Source organism: Haplochromis burtoni, unplaced genomic scaffold (genome assembly GCF_018398535.1).
Source record: "Haplochromis burtoni strain Fernald_Lab_line unplaced genomic scaffold, NCSU_Asbu1 Contig_25, whole genome shotgun sequence".
NCBI lineage: Eukaryota > Metazoa > Chordata > Actinopteri > Cichliformes > Cichlidae > Haplochromis > Haplochromis burtoni.
Window position 1 is genome coordinate 2055910 of NW_024582386.1, and position 23657 is coordinate 2079566.

The following is a 23657-nucleotide window of genomic DNA, read 5'->3' on the forward strand; positions in this document are numbered from 1 at the left end:
GAGATGCGTCAGTGTACTATGACCGCACCCCTCTTATATATATATATATATATATATATATTGTGGAGACACGACCAAGACAACCTACAAACTTCCAACTGAGCGTCACTATGGGGACAAAAGGTAATTTAAGTGACTTTGCACGTGGCGTGGTGAAAGATGGGCTGATATGAGTATTTCAGAAACTGCCAGTCAGCTGGGATTTTCCCCATACAGCCATCTCTGGAGTTCACAGAGAACGGTCTAAAAAATGCCTTCCTAATGCCAGAGGTCAGAAGAGAATAACCAGACTGCTTCATGCTGATTGGAAGGCAACAGTAACTCAAATAACGCTCTAGACATGCAGAAGAGAATCTCTGAAAGCACCTTGAAGTGGATGGGCTACAGCAGTCCCATTTATGTGAGTTGAGAACAGGAAACCGAAGCTACGATTTACAAAGGCTCATCAAAATGATAAACAGAAGACTGCAAAAATGTTGTCTGGTCTGATGAGTTTCGATTTCTGTTCCAAGATTCAGATATTAAGGTCAGAATTCAGGCACCGATGTCTGGCTTCCTCCCACAGTGCAAAGACGTGAGAATGTGTGTGTGAATGGACGTCTGTCTCGATGTTAGCCCTGCGGCAGACTGGCGACCTGTCCAGGGTGTGCCTCGACTCCCACTCTATGGTAGCTGTGTAAGGTAGCAGTGTATCCATCTCCTGATGACTACTTCGTGCAGGATACCACGTTACAAAGCTCAGATCATCCCAAACTGTTTTTTGAACATGACAGTGAGTTCACTGCACTCTAACATCCACCACCGTTACCAGATCTCAATCGGGTGGAACATGGAACAACGGGAGATTTGCGTCATGGATGTACAGCCGACAAATCTGCAGCAACTGTGTGACGCTACAAAATCTCTGAGGAATGTTTCCAGCACTTTGTTAAATGTATGTTATAAAGGATTAAAGCAGTTCTAAATGCAAAACAGGGTCCAACCCAGTAATAGCAAGGCGTACCTAATGAAGTGACAGGTGAGGTGAACATGTCACTAATCAGCTGGGTACCTCTTTGTTAGCCACGTGTCAAATGTTTTCACATAAATTTTAGTTGATTTATGTCATGCGTTCTCATTCTGATTCTACATCTTTAGCTTCTTTATAGCTGGCAGTCTCTATATGCTACACCGACAGCCACGGCGACTTGCCGCCCAGTGTCATTGTTTGAGCTTTTAGGCTGTCACCCCTCCATCTGCTCATTTCTGAGACTTTATGTTCAGAGAAAGGCAACTGTCAACAGTGAATTTACAATGGAGAGAGAGAGAGCAGAAAGCAGCGGGGAGTGAAATGTGTAATTTCCAGTCAGCGAGAATGACGGCTGAAGAAAGAGGAAGAGAAGAGGACAAGGGGAGCAGGAAGCGACTGAATTTTAGAGAAAAGAAAAATCCAAAAAGGCTACTTTATGTTCACTTCTTTCCCCAATTATCAACCTTGTTTCTTCTTTATCTTACCTTTTGATTTATTATCCTTACACTCCTCCCACCCCCATCCACAAAACTAGTCCTCTATAAATTGGTACAATGTTAATTTAATAAGCTAATTAGTCTGTACTTCAAAACATATTTGTAGAGGTATGAAGCAAGTCCCTGAAGTAGCTCACAGCAAAAATAAAATGATGCTGTTGGTGAGTCGAGTATAACCGTACGCTGAGGGGGCAACCGTACGCTGAGGGGGCAATAAACAAAAACAGCCGGTGGCACGCTGCAACTGGGACGCTGCAACTGGGACGAGAACCAAAAATCATGTTTGGGTTTTATGATATATTTTTTAAAATAACTGGTACAAAAAAAATCCTCTCTTTCTATATTGTCTGTGTCTACAACTATCCCATGATAACAACAGCCCCTCTCACAGAGCAGGCAGAATGAGCAGCAGGAGAAAGCGGTGATGGTATTGGTCACAGAAGAGTTTAGGACAGGGAGAGGGGAGAGAGGAAGACCGTAAAAGATGTTCAGTGAGACAAAAAGCAGGGATTGGCTTTCTCGCTCTTTCCCTCAGTAAGCCCTTCTATTCATCCTGCTATCCCTCATAGGAGAGAATGGAGCTTCAACATGCAGCTGGCGAGACGGCGATAAAGGGCTGGCGGAGAAGCTTCAATACAAGCGGCCGAGGATTCAGTAAGAGGGAAAAGAGCGGAAAGCTTCTTCAGCTAGAGGATGGGTAGTGAAACTGAGAGAGAGAGGGAGAAAGGGAATATTGATGGGAGAAGGAGTTGAGGGATGTCACAATGGGCCGTTGAAAGTGAAGAGTGAAAACGAGAAATTCAAAAGTCAAAAAGCATGAAGGAGGGCGGCGAGAAGGACAGGAGCTCAGTTCCATTCAAAGAAGTTTATCCTCTGAGTCACAGAAATGCACATACACCCAAAGCACACCTAAGTACCTCAGATCTTATGAAAACTGCTATTAAAAGAAGAAAAGAAAAAGGACAGGCCCGACCCATCTGGTCTCATACCTGCAGCTCGACTCGTTTGGTTCAGACTCACGTAGGTTGCACAGTGAACCAACAACATATAACTGATTCTTGATATACTTGGAGAAGAGATGCGTCAGTGTACTATGACCGCACCCCTCTGAACTGGAATAAAGCCTGCTACGTATGGTCGTGTCAGAGAATAGCTTGGCTCATGCAGCTAGCTCGCCTAGCGCAGCGCTCTCGGATCGTTTGTTGGTTTTTCGCAGCGTAAGGTCTCTAGCGTGGGTTTTCAAGAACACACTAAGTGTTGAAAACTACAACACAAGAAAACCTGTACTAGAACTACATTTCATATTGTAATATTACTTTTCCTGCTTATAACTGCATGTATGAGATGTCACTGGACTTACTGCCAGGGAGAATGACTGGCTCTAATCCGTAATATCATAAACCCAGCACATGCTTGTTGATGTTTGAGGCACTGTATGATTGGTTATTTTATTTTTTCTACTCTACTCATACCCTATTTAAAATGTTATCTATAATAAGCAATACGAGGGAAGTAATTAAATTGTCCTACATAGTCCAAGTGTTGCTGGAGCTTCAACTTCCTCATATTGTCATCTCATGAAGCAAAAGTTACTGTGGTCACTGTAGTTACTGTGTGGTGACTGTGTTTAACTGGTCAATAATCACAATCCTTCATGCTATAAACCATAAGCGATGCTTATATGTTACCGTGCATGGTTCCATGGTTACCGCTGATCTGGCATAAAAATACATGCCTCCTCTACAAACAATCCCTCGACAGCTTGAATACAGCAGATGGATTTAACCCATTAAAACTTAACGCATGTATATCCATAGACTGTGCGGGCACCACAGGTCTTACTGGATTTTAATAGCAGCTTAGCTTGTGTACTCATAACGGTTATCATAACAGATCAACTGGACCAGAATCTGCCTGATAATAAAGCGCAGACATACATGTTAAAAGTCTCTTCAATTCAATCCAATTTATTCAATTAAATTCTCTTTATATGGTGCCCAATCACAACAACATGCCCTTTATATTGTAAGGTAAGAAAAAAAATACAAATACAGAGAAAAATCACAACAATCAGACAACCCATATGAAGAAGCATTTGGAGCGACAGTGGGAAGGAAAAACTCCCTTTTCACAGGAAGAAAGCTCAGTGAGGGACAGCCATCTGCTGTGACCGGATAGGTGTGAGGGGAGGAGACAACTGACTCCCTGACTCCATCCTCTTTGAATCCTACCTGAGAATAGGAGGCAGAGCTACTTTGGCCGAGTAGGTGGAGCCTTCTGCTCAGCTGAGAGCTGACAACGGATTGCAGTCGTAGTTCCTGATGTGAAGCCTTGATCTCTCCACCAGCAGAAAGGAAGGGAGAAGAAGTGTGCGCCGTCTATTCACGTCTGTATGTCGGCAGTTGTGGTCACAATTCCCTGCAGATAAACAGAGACAGAGAGGCTTTTATTTCTCTCTTCAATATTACATCCTCTGAGATTACTTAGGTCTGGGTTATTGCTTACTTTAGCTCAATTATCATAGCATAATAACCACATCCAGTGCTCTGCAAGTACAATAATCAGCTTAATCATTCAGTATTCTTTTCCTCTTAATTATTTCAGTTTTGTGCAGAAACACTGCTACTCTTGGAACATTAAGCTCTCATAGAGAAGCAATATCCATTAAATTGTAATATTGTAGCCTTAGTAGCCCCCTTGTTCATGAGGGGCAGCCATTCAGAAGAAAGTTAGCTTGGAGGGAGGGTGTCCTTCAAGCGAGAGCAGCTCAAACATTTTGTTTCAGACATTGGATGAACTTGAGTCAAGGCAAGTCTCATACAGTCCAGGAATAAAAATATGAAGCAGGAAAAGAGCAAAACAGGTCGACGTTAACAATGAGCTTGATAGCAAAGCGATCTTCGTTCATAAAAGTTCAAGAAATAACAAAGAGGAGCTACATAAATAACTATTAGTGAGGTGCAGGGTGATGCTGCTATTACAAGAAAACTCCACTTGCCTTCTGTGTTAAGAAATGGGTTTGCAAATTTGAAGAGGAAAATTGTAGATATGTTGTTGTTTATGACAGAGTGATTGCTACCACTGCCTTTCTTGACAAAGCTGACACACACACACACACACACAGACAGACAGACACACACACACACACACCATGCCTGTAGTACTTGCTAAATCCCAGTCCTTGTTTAAATAGAAGTCTTTAAACCATGTAAATGTCTGCACTTGTGATTCTTCCTCTGCTTTTCCCTTTTTCTGTTGTGCTCTCTCCCTCTCTGAAGACTATTCAGAACAAACACCCATGCTATTTATACACTGACGCCGAATCAGCATGGTAACCACGCTTTGTTTACCCACATGAGACACACGGTTTGAGGCTCGTGTCCTCTTTTTTTCCCTCTCTAAACAAAAATCATAACTACTTAGTTCTTGCGCATTAACTTAGCTCAGTTTCCAGTAAGGACAGCGTTTCTCTTTCTCTGACCAAATGTCTCTAGTAAACTGAGAGCAGACCCTCATAATGAAGGTAGTATTTCTGTGAAAACCACATCTCGTAGCCTGGAAATGTTAAACAATTTTACACTACAATTCGTTTTCTCAGAAAGCTCTGATCGAGAGTCGCTATGTGTAAAGCAATACCGAAAGAATCGCACTTCTCCTTTCCTACTCTGCATGCATACCATTCAGGGAAATAAGTTCCATTTTCAAGCTCCCTGCATCAAACGCTCAGGCAACCAATACACTTGATTTTGCACCTTCTGTGCAAAGCACTTAATTCCCAACTACTGTAGTGGCACTCCACCATAACCTAAAGCAGGGCGCTGTTGCATCATTTATCGCCCAGGTGTGAATCCAACTTTATGGCTTTGTTGCAGGATGTTCATTAAAAAGAAGTGAGTTAATGTTCCCCGGGCAAATAAAATGTGGTACAGTGCCTAATTTGATGCACAAGCACATCGAGAAACACTTAGTGCTCCCATCCAGTGTGCTCCCTTATTTTAAGTAACCCCGAGGCTGTTACCACAGTGACAAAGACATGTCCCAAGGTCACAGGGCCGAGTCGAGCGTTAACTTGAACCCCGAAACAACACATTGGCTCAGCAACGCAAAATCAGGTCAGCCGATCATGTGACATCCAAGAGTACCCCCTACCCCGGGGACAGAAAGTGATACTAAAGCATGCATGTTTTTGTTTGCACTAACTTAACACAAAATTCAAGCACATACACACAAGCACCCAGGCATACGAAAGAAGCAAAACACATGGTGGTAACATCCAGCTCGTAGAGTCACGTATACACAAAGAAACCCACACAGCCGTGGGAAAAGGTACACAAAAAACAGCAACAGCATACACAGAGGCCAGGACAACAACTTTACCAAAGATGACTTGATGTGAGGGTCTTTCAAAGAGGAAATACGTGCTTATTAGTGGTTGAAATGCACAAATCATGAGCTCATCATCTGCCTCAGAGCCCCAGATTTATGGCTGTCATGCTCTTTGCTCCCATATGCACTTCCTATAGATGAATAAAGTCACTTTTATCCCCAGTTAAAGCAGACAAAGCCTTGAAAGTGGTTATTTTCAACAACCGCACATGCATTGTAATAAAGTATGAAGCTATTAACATATATGGTTGGACATCAGCTGTGCAAGTCCTTTTCCCAGTATTGGATGTTGTAAAAAATACTATGAGAAGAAAGAGTGACACGTACATGTAGACATGAAAAGTATGGCAGTACTAGTCTGCCTACAATACAAAAATCTGATTCAAAGCTTAATTAGCAGAGCAAACATACAAAACACATCCTCAGAAAATGGTCTCAAAACATGTCCATGTCAACAATCCAAAATAAATAAACAGACATTTTTTGTCATTAATTTACATCTTTCAGTCCCATTTTTAAAAGTTTTTATATCAGGATATAAGGATGTTTAAATGTCTCCATTCACTAAATCATCAGATGTTCCTCTTTGTTCAATGTGGGGGGGGTTTCACTTGGATTCACCTTGCCTGTGTGCTTCTTGGAAATGGGGGGTGTTCTAAATATTGTGAAAAGTTTACACATAAGCACAGGTTTGTAAATGCTCACACTTACGACTGCAAGATTTTCCTCCGACTCAGCAGCCTCGGATTCAGTTCTCCATCTGTTGCAAAGGGCACTCAATAATACTGGCAGCCCCAATGTGTGTGTCTGTGCCTTTGTGTGTGTCTCCATGTGCACCTGTGAAACTGTGCACTGCCCCTTTCAGCCTGTTTTTTTATTGGTCTCCTGCCTGGCGTCCCTCTGTCACACAGAGGCTGTGCGCGTACGTGTGAGAGGGAGAAATTTTAGTGATATCTTTGCGAGCACCGATATGAGCTTCAACCTGAGCACCAGATTAAAAGAAGCAGCAGGTTAAAGATCCGGTGTGTCCGAACCAGGTGCGTTGGACATTTGCCTTTTCGCGTGTACCTCGGTCGGGTAATGTTTCGAAAAGTTCAGCGCTGTGGTGCATATCTGAGAACAGCTCAAGGTTAAAGGTCCAGGTGACACGGTTTAGATTAGGACTGTGGGTTAAGGTCAGATTGTAATCTGGCTGTGACGGTTAAGGTCAGGATGAGAGGCATAATAAAAAAAGCAGTGCACTGTGCATTGATGAGTGCCCTCACAATGACACAAGTAAATATATATGTATAAAGAGCACAACAGTACTGCTGCTGCTAAAGCAAGAGGACGCAAGAAAGCAGACGCTCTACGTACTTTATAACATTCTTTCCCATAAAAGCTCTAAGCTTGCACATTTCTGTTACATGTCACGTCAATTTAACTCTGGTATTCTCACATGATGTGTTCCTCCCACCCTCACCCTAATACAATATATGATAAATGTAATAAATCTCTCCTAAGAGGCTAGCAGGGAACTCCATGTGTCTTTGATTTCCTGCCTAAGCCATCTTCATTTGTGTTGTCTTTGTACTTGATTTGAACTTTTTGCAAATGAAGAAAGTTCACAAACTCTGGATCCAAAGGCATTATAAGGCAGATGGCCTTGGAAGTGAACTCTGCTGAAAATGAGTAGTACTTGGCTATTCTGCACAACATACACTCCTATAAACAAGCTGTTTTTCTAGTTTGAAATGTGCCAAAAGAGTAAGATTCCAAGAACTGAGGAAAGTGCAGCTTTGCAAAGGTGTTGGATTGCAGGCCGGTTCACTGGCTCCGCACAACAAAACAGCAATAAGCTGGTTGTTTGACCACAGCATGTCCTGCATCCGACTGGCTGCACGTGAGAGGTGGAATTATGACCAAATGGCTTAAGTCCTGCAAAAGTAACGTTCCTGTGAAATATATCCCCAAATAAATTTCACTCATTTGAATTAAATTGAAACTTTTATATTCTTACATGCAAAACGATGACAGATTTTTGCTTTTCCAATTCTATTCGTTAAGTATTATGCAAGTAAAACTAAATTAACTAAAAATGAAAAGAAACAAGTGACAGTGAAAGAAAGTAAGAGCCCCATACACACAATGAGGCTGTAACAGGAACATGAACTCTTGGTTATGCAACTCACTTAGCAACCCTCAGTACTACAACTGCGGGTCAAAGTGTAGCACTCTAAAAAGTGTCCCAAATGTGCTTCTGTGTACCTGATGATCGGGCTTTTTCCTGCTGACAAACACAGATATGTCTTCACTGCCATTCATGCAGTATTCATACATGCACCATATATATCTCAGTAATTGGTGCTTCTGACATGTCAGATGTCAGAAGCACTATTATTAAAATATTCTGAGATTAGAATATTTAATTTGAGTGTTTCACTAAATAAACTGTTTCCACTCAGTTACAGATAGTTTGTTTAAAGAGGAGGGGTATGTATGAGTTATTTATGTTTTTTAGCTGCCTGGAAACACGAATATTAATTTAACTCTACGCTATAGTCAGAGAGTCAGAGTAGTGTTGACAAACAGCGGCTTTCAAAACTTATTTCTGCCCCCAGCATTTTATCCCACACAATACTGAAATCCACCTCTGCCTCAAACGGTTAGTTTGCTTGGGTATTTGTGTAACTTTTGTCACTTAAAGGGTTAATCTAGATTAAAATGAACGTGTTAAAACAACAAAGGCACATAGCAGTACAGCAACAGCTCCATGTCTGTGACATCAAATTACTGTTTTCATCAAGAGAGTCTTGCAGCTTTGAGGACAGTAATTTCTTTCTTTGTGTGCTGTTTTCACAAACAAACTTTGTCACATGTCGACACAAAATCAATTTCATAATTTTACAAAAAAGTAATTTCGAGGCATTCAGTGTTTTAAGGTCGAGACTAGAATGTCGCTGGCCAGTGAAACCCAATGACGTGACAAACACTTGTGAGCCAGTGCTTGGCGACGGTGGCGAGGAAGGCAGATACCTCTAACGGAACCAGGCTCAGGGAGGCCTGGGGATGTTCCACAAATAGTGAGGGGTGTGAGGTCTAGGAAAGGCAGGGAAATACACATCAAACTGTTCTGAGATTATATTTGCTGGACTGACAGTTTGTGTCCCTCTATGGTCTAAGAGAACCAGAGACACGAGGGGGAAGAGTGAAAACTTTCATGCTCAGTTTATGGGCTCAAGCACTGATTTTGGGCTATACCAAATAAAAATAAGAAATCAAATTTGTAAATCTTGGTCAGGCCACACAAGTCACACTCAGACCCGCCCATTGTTTGCAAACAAGGCGGTGCCGTCAGAAAAGCTCGACATTCCAAAACAGAACTTCTTACATTATTTATGGTGCTACCTCGTTTAAAAATATAACATAATACACTGTGACAGCAGCAAACCTAGATGGCAATCAAACAATGCTCTAACACTCATACTCATACTCAGTGTTCATAAAGTAGATTACCAACAGAGGTAAATTCAGATGAAAACACACGTGCACATATTTTGTCAGCACTCAGCATTGAGGCACCAACAGAAACTGGCTGTGTTGGGGAAATGCTTCAGAGGTTTAGGTTGAAAGCACTTACTCACTGTCTAACGCCTCTGCACTAGGCCTTTGCAGGAGGGGCCATTAATTGTCACCTGATGTTGTTACAGCACTTATGAAATAATAACAACTAATTAAAGCCATGAGATGATAATATTAACAAAGAACTTTACTAGAAGGTCAGTCATTGAGGTTGTGTTTAGTATTTTACAAAAGGCTTTAAAAAGAAAGCTATAAGCAAGTAGAAGCACACTTTGTATATCAGTCAGTTCCTTGGTAAGATTACTATGTGGTGCCGTGTCCTTGAACCAGAAAATTAAAAGTAAACTAACAAAGGTTTAATCAAATCCAACATAATCCGTTTCTTACTTCCTGTCCTTCACCTTGTCTTTTTTCCCCCTAAGATCTTCCTCTTTTTCTTCCTTCCTTCTTCTTTTTTTGTTTTTATATACTCTCTTCCTGTCTACTGATGCAAGTATTCTCCAGGGTAACACATCACAACATAACAACATCACTATGACACAAGACAGAGATGTGAGCTGAAGGGTGGGGGGGGAAGTAAAATTCAGAGCAGACACACAGTCCAAGGTGCATCTGCATAGAAGAAAACTGAGTGAAAGAGGGAAAAAAGAGAGGAAAAAGTGAACAAACGGTCTTCTCTACATGGCACGCTGGTACAGCAGAGCTAACATGTGCAAGTGAAGCCGACAGAGTTCACTAGCGTTGAACACTGGAGCGCAAGTTGCCACCTCAGGGAATTGCTCAGCATTGCTCAGTCGAGCCACGTTAGCACAGAGAGCCTGGAGACGCTGGAGTCGCAGGGAGCCCGGCTTTGATCGCCTCCCTAAGATCCGAATACGAGGATAAGGGGAATATGCTGGGAGGAGGACCTACAGGGAACACACATGCACCGAGAAAAACCACTTCAAAGGTGTACACATGGGCACACACACACTGCACTACTTCAATTGCAATTTTTCCAAACATTTAAAAGACATACTGTACAGTAAGAACTACCCACGCATGCATAGTAATAATCTTCTGCCACTGATTCCCTGCAAAGGTTTTCTCTCCCACTCCCAACCACAAACAAGCACATGTGTTCTGGAAACGTGTAGAACGCTCGATGCACCCAGACATAGGAGACGCCGATATGAACGAGAGCTCAAAACCAGCTAACCCACCACTGAAAATTAAGTCCGAAGCTGAGTTAAATATGAACGGGGACAGCAAACAGCATTAATGTTACAGGCGCGCTCTCAAGCAGTAATCTGACAGTCAGGCAGACAACACGTATAATGGCCGGATTACGGACTTTCTACCACAGGAGAGCAAAGCGGATCCAAACTGTTGCTGCTCGAGCAGGTTTCAAGAGACCTCATTCAACACCTTGACACAAGCGTTTAGTCTCACTCGCCCCCACACTTTCATTCCTGTCAGAATGTGCTGAATGACGCGTCAACCTCTACTCTTTTTCTTGTCTGTCATGCTTTTAGCCGTGCCAAGAGAGTCGTTTCTTCTTGAAGTTATAATTGCTTGTACAAGCCAAAGTCAAAGTTCACTGGTTGAGGACAGAAACTACGCTACGATCGGACCAAATGTTGGGGTGGCATCTTCCAGAAAAGTGAAAAGCGCCGTGAAAAAAAGGTGAATCCACTCAAACATTTAGAGCTAAACCTCAAATCTCTCTTCATCTATCAGCTTTTATGGCTATTTTTATTTTTTACTAATACTTTTTTTTTTAATATGTACTGAAGGAAGCATCCTTTCCCCAGCAGGAGACCAATGAAGGTCACATGAGGTAGTAACAGGGCTTTCACCCAGAAGCCTAGGGTTCAATGCCTGCATTTTCTCTTATTTGAGGAAATATCTTTCAAATAGAGTTCATCTGAGGAAATAAGCACAAATTATACGTTTTTGCAATAGGGTGCTAATAACAAGGGCCTGAAGATGCAATTTGAAATTGGTTCAGTGCTGAATTATACCTACCTGCATACCTGGATCGGTTCAACTCTTGGGTCAGGTGCCTTTTTTAATGCTTCAATCATTCATAGGTCAGTATTAAGTGGCATAACCTTCTGAAAGCCTGAGTCCACTTAAAAAAAAATATAAAAGTGGGCTCCTTGGAAACAAAATATAAAGAAATTAGGGGTATCTCATTGTACAGGAACTGAATTTATAAAAGACAAAGCTGCAGAAAATGATAAGGAAAATTAGTCTGGCGTAAGGCATCTTATGTAATTGCTCCATCTAAAGAAAAAAACATGTACCATGGGATACTAGTGTAATACAACATTACATACACTTTATTTGCATGTTTGCTTGAGAGTTGAATAGAAGTGGGTCAAACACAGCTGCTGACAAGAACAGCTATTGGCTGAGAGATAAAGTTTGAGGAGAAAAACATACATATCTTATTATGAAGGCCTGCAGGCAGTATTAAATCTTTTAATTTAACAACTGCTTTGTTCTTGTTTGAAACTATTTTGTATGCTGACTAAGTTTAAGTTGTTTTTGAAAAAAGAAAAAAAAGATTCATCCTTACAAATGACTGAAAATCTCACTTTTGAACATAAGGCAGACCTGACATGCACACCAGAAGTGTGTGCATGTGGCCTGCCCTCAGGGTAGTGTTTAACCAAAGAAAACACATCAAAAATAATTGTGCACATATTAGGCGTTATCTGTCCTGCACCAAATACTTTACCATCCCTCTTTTGACACTGTGCTCAACTTTAAGAAGATAATAGTTATTATGGGGTTCACAGCGTGACCTTAGGAAGTCACCAGCATACGTCAGGAAGCACTACGCCCGTGGCAGGTTCCTGCTGGCAGCACAGGTGCTCATACGCTCACTTAACACACACTGAACACACACACACATACACACATACACACATGCTGATGCACAGACATTTGGCCAGGACACTGCAGATACATCCTCCTAGCCACACTGATAAGCCTAACCACACACAAAAAGATGCACACACATAAAAAGTACAGGTGCTCACACTGCCCCACCAGCTGTCCCTGACCAAGTGACCAAGACAGAGAGGACAAAGGAACAGAGAGACTACAAGAAAGAGAACTGAGCAGATGCCAACACTGACAGGTGTGTGTACTATATGTGTGTGTGAGAGATGTGTGAGTGAGTGCGTGCATGCTTGCGGGACAGGTCATGGCTCGCTTCCAACATGCTGCACTGCCCTTAACCCAAATAAGGTCCAGTTATCTTTGTTTAACCTTGACTGCAAGTGACGTGTGTATTTTTAGCTTGCATTATGTGCGTCCACACCTGCAAACTCATCAAAAACACAGGCCCGGGGAAAAGCCATAAAAAAACACACTCCCTCCTTTAGGAGCTTAAATATGGAGCTCGACATCAACAGTAATGTGACATTTCAAGTCAGCGCAGTTGCTTCTTGAGGCTTTATGTCACTGTTGAGTTATGTTTGTCTTGTGACATATCATAAAAGACTGCTCCCGCTCACTCCTACAACAGAGCGACAGTCAATTATATAACCAAGGTCAAAGGGTCAGAGTACCTAACCCTGTGTTGGCCACACCCTGCTGCCTCTTAGCAATCCATAGTGAGACAAGGTGTCAATACTTGGATGTCCAGTGCTGCTCTCCAGGCTCCAGGGGCTTAGCTCAAACATGCCTTAGTGTGAAATCTCCTCAGCCCTGCAGTTACACACTGTTGAAAACTCTAATAGTATCAATTAATCAAATTAAAATACATGAATTGTTTTGTTTTCTTTAGTTTTCTTAATCCCATGGAGAGTACCTTCAAGGACGAAGGTGGACAAACGTTTGGTTTAAAGTCCAACATGTTCTTGTAAATTAACTGCATATTGTCAGGTCCTTAATTCCTCTTTCACTGTGCGCACTTTTCTGGAACAGGAACTTATGGATCAAATACTTCCACAGAGTGAGGACTGAATACGGCACTATTTTTAAAAGAGATCAGCTATTAAAATGGTGTATGGCCTTTTGCTATCAATGTATATATCACAAATACTTCACAGGCAAGAGAGGCATGTAGGAGCTTGTAGTCCAGCTACAGACAGCATTATATTGTGGTCTTGTAAAGTATAACAGTACAGTTGCTTGTGGCAGCTTGTTACACTGGGCGTTAGTCACAGGGATGGGCACCATGGGGCTACAAACTGCTACAAGGTCATGCTGAGATTACATAGTTGGAGGGGCCAAAAATTTAATGTGCACTCACTCAAACGCACACACCCCTTAGGGATTTGTATTTAGCTGTTAATGGCCCCAGTTAAATAAGTAAGGAAGCGCTTTAGATAATATATAAATGGTGAATTTTCTTATCACATCTGTTTGGCAAGGTTTTTTGTTTTTAAGTACGAAGGCGTAGGCTTGCTAGGACATCCTTAACATTTACATTATTTCTGTAGCTACTGTATTTAGCTGTATTCTGTCAGTACTTTTAGAGTGCATTAACATCTCACAAAATAAAACAGTGAATCACTGCCAGCACTGCACTCGAAAGTTTAAATGAGGGCAGGTTTTAGTAGTGACTGCTTCTGCCTTTCTGTGCAGAAAAAAAATGCATGCATTAGAAAAAATAAACACACACACACACAGGGTTGTCTGAGGTCAGGGAATTCTAAGTGCATTCCCCCCTTGACACATACTGTACGTCTCTTTCATACACACACACACACGCACACCACGAGTGCCGTACAAACACAGAGACAGAGAGACAGACACACACACACTTACTCAGAGGAGCGCCCCGAGTGTCTATACATGATTAAAAGACTGAAAGTGGGGCAGGCGCACAGTTCTTCTTCTCTGTGAAATTACTGCAGTTCCTTTTAGCCCACCTCAGCACACACACACACACAGCCACTCAAATGCACACATACTTAGATCTAGCCCTGTGTCCATTATGTGTGCATAAATACAGCACAAGATAACAGGTCCATAAGTTGGCTTAATAATTGGGTGATACCTGCCATGAAGGAGAGTACAGGAGCCAACCACTTACTCGTGCTGGCAGAACAAAAAATGACTGAAAGGCTGTTTACTTGGTGCTTTGCATAATTATGCTATAACAGCACATCCAGAACACCCCAAATATTAAAAATAAAGCGCCCTATTGCTTCAGTGGGTGTCCACTAACTGTTGAAAGATACCCTCATGTCTCATCTGTGTGAATGTGATATGTGATATATGTCAGCTTTTAATGTAAACTAGCTGATTATGAATTCAAACTGCTTTTGCCATGTAGTACTGCATATTTTAAGAACAGCTTACCCTGAGCTTTTTACGCGAGCACAAATTAAAGGATCAATTTAAAGGATTAAGAATATCCAGGGGGGATTGAAAGGCATCATTACAATAAATTCTGCAGTCATAATGCTCGCCTTGCTATAGAATTGCAAAATGCTTCTATCTGAGATATTACTTCGAAAATAGCACAGTATTTATTTATTTTTTTGCTTCTTTTTTTGTTTTGCTTGGGTTTTTTTCTTTCTTGCTTCTATCACTATGCTATTCTGTGCAAGACCAGGATTTCTTAAACCTTTCACTGCACCTCCAGTGTTAAAAGATGATCTGGTCCATTGATTTGTGATCTTGGAACTTTTCACAGAAAAGTTGCAGATCTGCAAATACTGGAACCACTAAAAATAGCTCTCAGGGAATTCAGATGCCAGTTACCTCTTGCAGGACTCTGAACAGCAAACACATCTGTTCAAAGGACAGATGTTTTACAGATTACATTATTACAGAAATGCTTAGTTTTCTGTATTTCATGTTATATAAATATATGTTTGCTTTGCATGTTTGTTTTTTTGTTAAACAACCAATTCCAAATGTCAGTTATTACAATTACCATTCATTTGTTTTGGAGCAGCACGATTCATTTACCTTCAGCCTTTGCGCAGCACCTAAAACAAACCTTTGCGATCCTTAATTAAACTTCAGGTAGTCAGACACAGACGTGTGCTATTTTTGGCAGATCCACCTCATTCTGAGTCACGCACAAATGTTGGAAATCTGTCATGAATCATTCTACTTTGGAACAAAAAAAACTAAAATGGCTTTCAGTTACATGTCTGTACAAGAGGTGCCAAAGACATACTGTGGTACCCTGAATTTAAAATTCAAATTTGCATGATTTTCCAAATGCTAAGTTCCACATTAGAGACTAATAAGAATAAAAGAAATCATGAGAAACGCATCAGGGTTTCTTGGTTATCAGCTTTACAGAGAAAAATGCTTTAGAGACGCATCATACTTCACAGTTTATCCCAAAATGATGTATTGAACATATGCTTTCAGGTATGAAGCAATTGATCTGGGCTATGCTTGGTAGAGGTATAATGCCAGTTACAAATCTCTCAACATGTGCACACCGTGCACCAATTTTGACAGAAAATACACAAACTGATCCGAGGCTTTTTCCATCTTGCGGGGCTTACAAACAGAAACCCATTTAAATGAGTGCAGGACACAAGCTTACTACTTTTACGAGGCATTATGAAACTGTGCCTCAGTTTTAGAAGATTAGAAGTAAACAACAACAATAAAACCCTACAAATCTCTTTTCCAAAGCTGGAGCATACGGGACAGAGTAGTATTACTATTGGTCCACTCCGATCATGTGCTGCACTTGGCAAACGCACTTAGGGCCGAGAAAGACCTGTGCAAAAAGTTCAAACAGAAACCTGCAAATCCAGCAGCTTCTTAGCAGCCTTGTGCAATTTTCCTGAGAATTAGATCATAGGCTGGGAGAGGGGACTGGATTTTTCTGTGTTGTGATTTTGGGAAATGAAAGTACACGTTTGAAACATGAACCTTTTGAAGTTGTGGATGTGTCCAGTTTTACATTGATCACTCAGGAACTGTTGATGCAACATCACTTCCAAGAGAAACTGATAAAATACAGATAGCTTTTGGGTCATACTGATAAGGCCTGGACTTGCAGGTCAGCAGATAGGAAGTCAAACATACTCATACTGGCACTTTGTGTTAAAACACACATTCAAGCACACATGCTGCACAGTTAGAAGGATTGATAATGCTCACATTGTGCAGAATAGCATGCAAATAACATGGAAAAGCTGCATTAAATTTTCTAAATAAGATACTGGCACAGAGCAGGATATTGAAAGTACTTCAGCCTTTTCTTAAGTATCCCCAACATCTGTATTTCCCTAACTATCAATATATTGACATTACCAAGACAACATACTATAAACAAGCCACGAGCACTAGCAACCATGGTGCAAGACAGCTGACTCATATTTTAACCTCCTCGAATCTTAAATATAGAGCTCAGCTCCTCAAAACAAACACCCACCTTGACATTTTCTCACATCTTGCAATTTAAAACAATACTGATGAATAAGTGCCACATCATACAATGTGTGTAATACAAACTAAATGCAGTGCAAAGAGGAGAGAACCTATTAGCGAACTGAATCATGGGAAGATGAAACATGCACTTACAGCCCTGTTTATAGTATCTCATAAGAATCATGATAAGCACTGACAAGCTTAAACCCGACCATTGCTGTTCTAATTTGTTTTACAGGAACTCAACCAACAAGGTATCTGCAGATGTTAGCTGCTGTGAATAGTTGTGATTCAGGGTCGCCCTGTTCAAGAGCAAATATCACAGAGCTCGGGTCTATCTGAGTGAATAAACTTAGCAGTGTGTGCATCAATGTTACTGTTGGGTTTCCATCAGGAGGCCAGGAAACCTCTTCCCTACTTTGTTTCATATCCACAATAAGAGACCTTGTGAAGTTTCCAGTTGGTTTTATCTCTGTTTTTCAAGTTCAAGAAATAGAAAAGCTTTGGACATCTACATAAAGTATCCTCAAATGGCTCTCCCGCTCTCTTGTGCATGTTTACGTTAAAACTACCACACCAAAGCACATTAAACAAAATAGCCTCCAATTTATTTATTACAGCCAGGGTGGTTCAGTTAAGTCGCAAACTGAGTAATATTGTCATTAACCTGTTACTTTCTGTTCAGCACCTTTACACATTCAACTGGCTAATCTCATATGGTTGTGTAACATTTATGCTGCTTTAGCGTGACACCATGTGTTGCGCACTGCAAGCCGCTTTACAACCCAACTCCACTCCAGCTTCTCCTTTCATGCTGTTTGTGATTTACTTGCTCAACCTTGCTGTAGCCATTCAAACAACACAGCTAATAGGAATTTGTCTCAGTGTGCTCACATATAACTACAAGACACACCCAACAACACACAATACAACACAACACAATACAAATACAAAAAGTACATCTAATTGATCGAGCCTATCCCTGTTGGGAGAAGACTGAGCAGGTGATGTGTTAGGTGGAAGGGGTCAGAAACAATCCTGCTAGCCATTGTGATGGCATAGTATGAAGCTATGGAAGGTAGATCGCAACCAATGATCTCAGAGGCTCTACATGCAATGTTTATAAGCTGTTGTTTGGCTTGAGCTACGATAGCAAATCGGACTGGGCTGAAAGTAAGCATGCTTACTCTGTAAGCATTTGTCATAGTACAGAGTCACATAGCCATTTCTCAAAATCTATCACTAAACTTACATTTTTTTCACACACATGTTGTTTACACTACGGATGTACCGACTGATTATGTGAATCACATATTGTTCTGATCCCAGCTGGAAAAGATCTAAAGTGAATTCATTTCGGTTCTATGTTGTTTACTATACCACGCACTTGCAGTGTTTAAGTACTGTGCATTTCACCACACAGTGTAGTTAACATACCAGTCGTGTCCACGCAGTTATCTGCTGTGATGAACCAGTCCGTCTGTTTCTGCGCTATGACGGCATCTCTTTCATATTTGTCTGCATTTACATTCACGCACTGAGGTGCTTTACCTCACTTACCTTTCACAACATCTTATCTCTAAAGCATGCCATTGTTGTCTCTATTTTATCATAATGAAAGCTGAAAAGACTGAACAGCAACTCGAGACGAGGATGTCTGCAACAGTTACGCCCTTTCCTGAAATAGCTGTTATGACAGGTGTATTTTGTTCAAGTTCAATGTCCTGAAACAACATGTTTTTTTTGCATGCTTTAACTCCACCCTTGACCCAAATGGACACATGGATTCTCCTCCCTCTCTCTCCACGCCATTTCTCTTGCTTTAGGTAAGAATGTAAATGGTAGCAATAAAATGCCTCTTAAAGGTGTACGCTACCTCAGTGCTCTCAACCTCCACCCTTTCAACAGTTAGGTAGCGTGCCCTGTCAGGTTGCAAATGCACTCAGCTTCATCTCAAGCAGCCCTGCTAGAGATGCTGTGGGGGCAAATAGCTAGGAGAGCTAATGGCACATCATGTAGCATTAAACCGAGCTGACTAGGCGCTGGTATCCAAAACCAAAGCACTGGAGAGGAGGGGGAGAGAGAGCATCTTTTTCCCTTCGAAAAGGCTGTTCCTGAATTTTGAGGCTAAATGAAGGGGAAAGGTCTGACGGGAGAAGAGAAGGGGAGTTACACAGTTACGTTAGTGGTGAATGTTGACATCTGACAGGCAGGCATAGTAAGCACCCATATACAAACTACCAAATCTTCAGTCAGAAATATTATTTCTGAATTTTGAAAAACACACAGTAAAACTAATACAGGTCTCTAACTAATTGTTTTAACAGTGCTGCCCTGCTGTGGCCTTAACGGGCCATGCTATCAGAGGAAAATAGCAGAGAGCACAGAAGCAGTGTCAACAGCAGACAATGAAAGCTAAGCCCAGTCAATTTATTTCCAAGGCTCTTAATTACTGTTATGATCTTATAGCTCTTCACAACGCCTACATTACTAAATGGAAACAATATCACAGCTTAGACCTATGACTGAAACAAGTTAACATTTGCAGAAAAGCCTCAACATGAAGAAGCCCTCGACCTAGATACTTTTAAAGGGATCCACCTGCCAGACTTCAGTTGAAGCCATTTGAACTGTGGTTTAGTTTCTCTAATAGACTGTCAGACCGTTAAACAACAGGCCAGGGCCGGACAATCATATCTGGAGCAACACACCACTTAAGTGGGGATTCCACCTTAAATGGTTCCCAAAGAGAAGGGAAGTGTTTATGGGGGATGGGGGATCAGGCCAGGTTCTAGGCGTCTATGTTAGGGTGGGCAGCTAGAAATAACATGTGGGTCAGAGACGAAGACTGAAGGTTAGAGCAGGCAATAGTAACTCGCAGGTTCCTAGTCTGCAGTCTCACAGAGAAAGGGAGAGAGAGCGTGCCAGGTGTCGTCCAGATTGGATGTCAGTCCATCTCTGCAGTGTTTCTGACCGGTCGTTCTGCACCGATGGAAGCACTGAGCTGAACATTAACTGCTCTCTGTAACTGTGTGCTGAAACCTCCAGCACTAGATTTGCCCGAATCAATTAAATTACGCGCAATACCTGCAACATTATGCTGAAATTCAAGCCCTGTAGACATACTGCAAACAGTACATGGGTATTTTTAAATACTGCACATGTATGCATGCATTACCAGATGTAAGAGAGTTCCCGTAAGAGGGAAGTTACAAAGTTCCCTTAAGAGCAGTCAAAGTTAGGGAATGTACAAAAACAGAAAAGTTTTTGGTGCTTAGTAATTTCCTATTAGGGAACTTTCTTTTTCTACCACAGGTAATTCCCTTGGGCAAGTCCCTGTGGATAGGTGTGTACGCTGGCTATAGCACAGTATCCGTGCACATATTTTCAAATATATGCTGATACTGAGCTGCATGTAAGGTTGTTAATGTCTGATCTCAATAAGAGTTAGATTATTCATGGCCATCCCGTACGTGTTGTTTCTTACTCTGTGTCCATGACGGCCTTACTGCATGTTAGTATGAGTGTCTACAAGAACGGCTCACTTTAAACAATATCTATACCCATAGCAGGTATGAGACTGGGCCCCGTTAGTCTGAGCTCTCTGGCAGCTAATATTAGATGATAGTGTCAGAGAATTGGACCTGGTCTGGCCACAGTGAAACCTTACATTGACCTCATTTATCTGTGTCATAGCTCATCAGCTGGCCTGCCACACAGTCACCCACTGTTGAACACACTCACGAAAACATGAGACTGAGCTGCAGCATTCACAAAAACTAACACACAAATGCCTGAATAAATGCACACAAATATACAGCTATAAAACTGAAGACACAAAAATAATAGAAAGCAGAGTTGAGGAGCAGGCATTTTTTAGGCCACATTATACTAAATTATACTAAATTACAACTTTCTGATTATTCTTTTGTCTTATTTTGACATTTTTTGTTCCTGCATTTTGATTTATTGTGACCACAAGATGCAATTTATTCCCATTTTCTTATTCCCATTTTCAACAAGAGGAGGCGTCTCTCCACGTGCACCCAACCGACCCTCTACAACACCGATACTACAAATACTACAAAAATTATAAATAACTTCACTCCTTCACAGTCGTGTCAGAAAAATCACTTCACACATGAACGGTCTCCTGTTTTACCAGCTATGTCTTTCCTCCACATGGCAGCTCCCAGGCTCCGTACACATCTACACATAATATATACAGTTTTTGTTTTTCTCAACTCAGGGAATTATTTCTAAACTTGAGAACAAAGATCGCATTATCTTGCAAAACACCATTCCAATCAAATCAATAATAGAAGCGTGACGCTATTAAAAAAAGCATAGAAGAGAAAACTGTTATAGACGGTAAAACAGCAGGAAGGAAATGAATTCTCTTTATTGTACAGAAATGAATTCCTATAATTGTCTTGCACCATACTTGTGTCAACTCACTCAAAGCAGGAGTGATGCTACCACCGTACAAGTCAGCTCTCATCACCCAGTAATGCATACAATACAGTGACTTTCATCAAACAAGAACTGCGGGCCACTGGTTTACAGTGCCAACCAAATTTATTAGACCACCACCCAATGTAATCTTTATACCACAGCTGCACTAAATTACTGATCATTATCAAAATATTTTATCACATTTCTTTTATTAAAATGATATTTTTAATGGCAAAACTATAAAGATTTTCCAATTTACTGTTATACAAACAACAAAAATCTGAAAAAATCTTTTTAATTAAGATGCCAAATTACAGTTATTTACTTGCATTCCTCAATAGAGGGTGGCTGTAGCTCAGCACATAGAGCACATAGATTGTCTACTGATTGGAACGGTGGTAGTTCGATTCCCACAAGTGTCTGTGCGACGGATTCATTCGAGTGCGAATTCATGTTAGTTAGTTTGGATGTTCTACTTCTCGGTCCAGTGTGCTGGCTCGAATGTGGGTACAAAAATGTGATTTATTCTTTTAAATTTGCCTTTTCTTGTTTTTATGACAGGTGGTGTAATAAATTTGTCAAGTGCTGTAACTTTGTGAAAATATTTTCTAGTCTAATGCCGATGAAAGAGAATAACAAACCAAAAAGAAAAGACACTTTCTCCAAAGAGGTCCTGAAACTGTAATTGGGAATGGACTCCTGGGGATCGCGGCCAGGCAAGTATCATCCTGGATCGCTCCGAAGGAGTGTTTTAGCACACCTCCCTGACTGTCACAGCCAAATGACCCTGTTCCAATGTCATGAGCTTACTACATAGCTAAAGGAAAGGCCAGAAATAATAGCCAGCGAGTCAGTCAGTCAGACATGTACCCTGAAAGCTTGTCAGAAAGCTAGCCTGCAGCCAAGTATCAAGCCAAATGTCCAGCCAGATGAGGCTGACCCAAAGCCAGCCATCCAGTATAAAGGTGAACTAGCCAAGTCGCAGCTACCAGCCAGACAGGGAGCCAGCTGGACTGACATACAGATAGACAGAGAAATGCAGCACTGCACCCAGCTCTATTCAAACCACACCACAGATTTGTCAGAGGAAATAGTTTCAGTGTTGCAGACACTGTTTTAAATACTGCTTGTGGTTTAGTTGCACAGACTTGTCTCGACCTGTTATCAAGTGTTTGCCCATGTATGGCCCAGGCCATATGCTTAACCATGATTTTTTGTTACTACATATCGGTGCAATGTCAAAAAAAGGATAGAGAGAGCATCTAGCCCTTATTTGAATTCTCGTCTTTACTCCACATGCCACGTCATGGACCATCAATGAAATGACAGGCAGCATAGTTTTCTGGTGCATTGCACTGACCCTGGCCTTACAAGGAGTAAACAGTAGTAATGGAAAGCAATGTTTTGCCAAGAATAACACTGGTGAAGGGTGGGTTTTGGTATTCCAGGGATTGTTTCTATCACTGGCCATTTTCCTGTTATTGAATTCCTCTCACTCAATGCATATCCTTCTGGCTCAGACTTAAGTCATTGTTGATACCCACACACCCACTTTGCAACTGGGGACATGGGGCTTTTGCTACCCACTGAGGTAAATCCAGCAAAAATAGAGGTGCACTTAGAGTCACTTTAACTGGAATTCACAATTCAAACAAGTTAGCGTGATGTAATGGACTCTGCATGTCCGGACACCTTCATTTCCAGCTCGGTCTACAGTTTGTTAAACTTTAAGGTTTAATTTGCAAATGGGAAATTACAAAACGACTGCCTCATACTAGACTGGTTTACATGACATAACTGAATGCATGAATACAAAAAGCGACTTGCAAGAACGGGTATAATGTTCTTTGTAATTGAAAAGATGAAAGGAAGAATTTGAATGGCATGGTCCAATTCGGTTTATCCAGCTGTCTGGGATGACTAATAAAGCTAAACATGACCTGATGTAATCAATTATAGCACAAGTAACAGTGTATTTTGATTCATTAACGTAGTACTGCCCCATAAATCAGCTCCAATAAAGTCAGAATGAGCACAAGAATTCATTAGTTGTTAACCTTGTGCCATAACCTTCACCCAAACAGTATTTGTGAATGTAATGTAGAACTCATTACATTTGTGCTCCAATGAATGTACATTACCCCAATTCCTAACATTCTCTCTATCTATCTGGCTGTGTCCCAGGTTGTCAGCTTATCCCTGTCCCGAGCCTGAAGCTCTGCTGGGGAAAAGAAGAGTCTGCAGGAGCTGTCTGCCTGCCAGTCAGCGTCAACTCCCCTCTGTAATCCTCTACTGCCTTTGATAAGGAAGAGAAGAGAAGAGAAGAGAAGAGAAGAGAAGAGAAGAGAAGAGAAGAGAAGAGAAGAGAAGAGAAGAGAAGAGAAGAGAAGAGAAGAGAA

At 41.3% G+C, this 23657-nt stretch overlaps 1 protein-coding gene across 4 annotated transcripts in view; it reads right to left on the reverse strand.

The window, feature by feature from the left end:
* Nucleotides 1–23657, reverse strand: part of atxn1a (ataxin 1a) — a 102978-nt gene that overhangs the window by 73118 nt on the left and 6203 nt on the right. For 3 of the 4 annotated variants that reach the window (XR_006054177.1, XM_005917504.3, XM_042218917.1), the window contains exon 2: nt 3738–3924. The gene's annotated coding sequence lies outside the window, so the exon portion shown is untranslated. Of the gene's footprint in view, nt 1–3737; nt 3925–23399; nt 23555–23657 lie in introns of all 4 variants that reach the window. The other variant, XM_042218916.1, reaches the window with a different exon arrangement.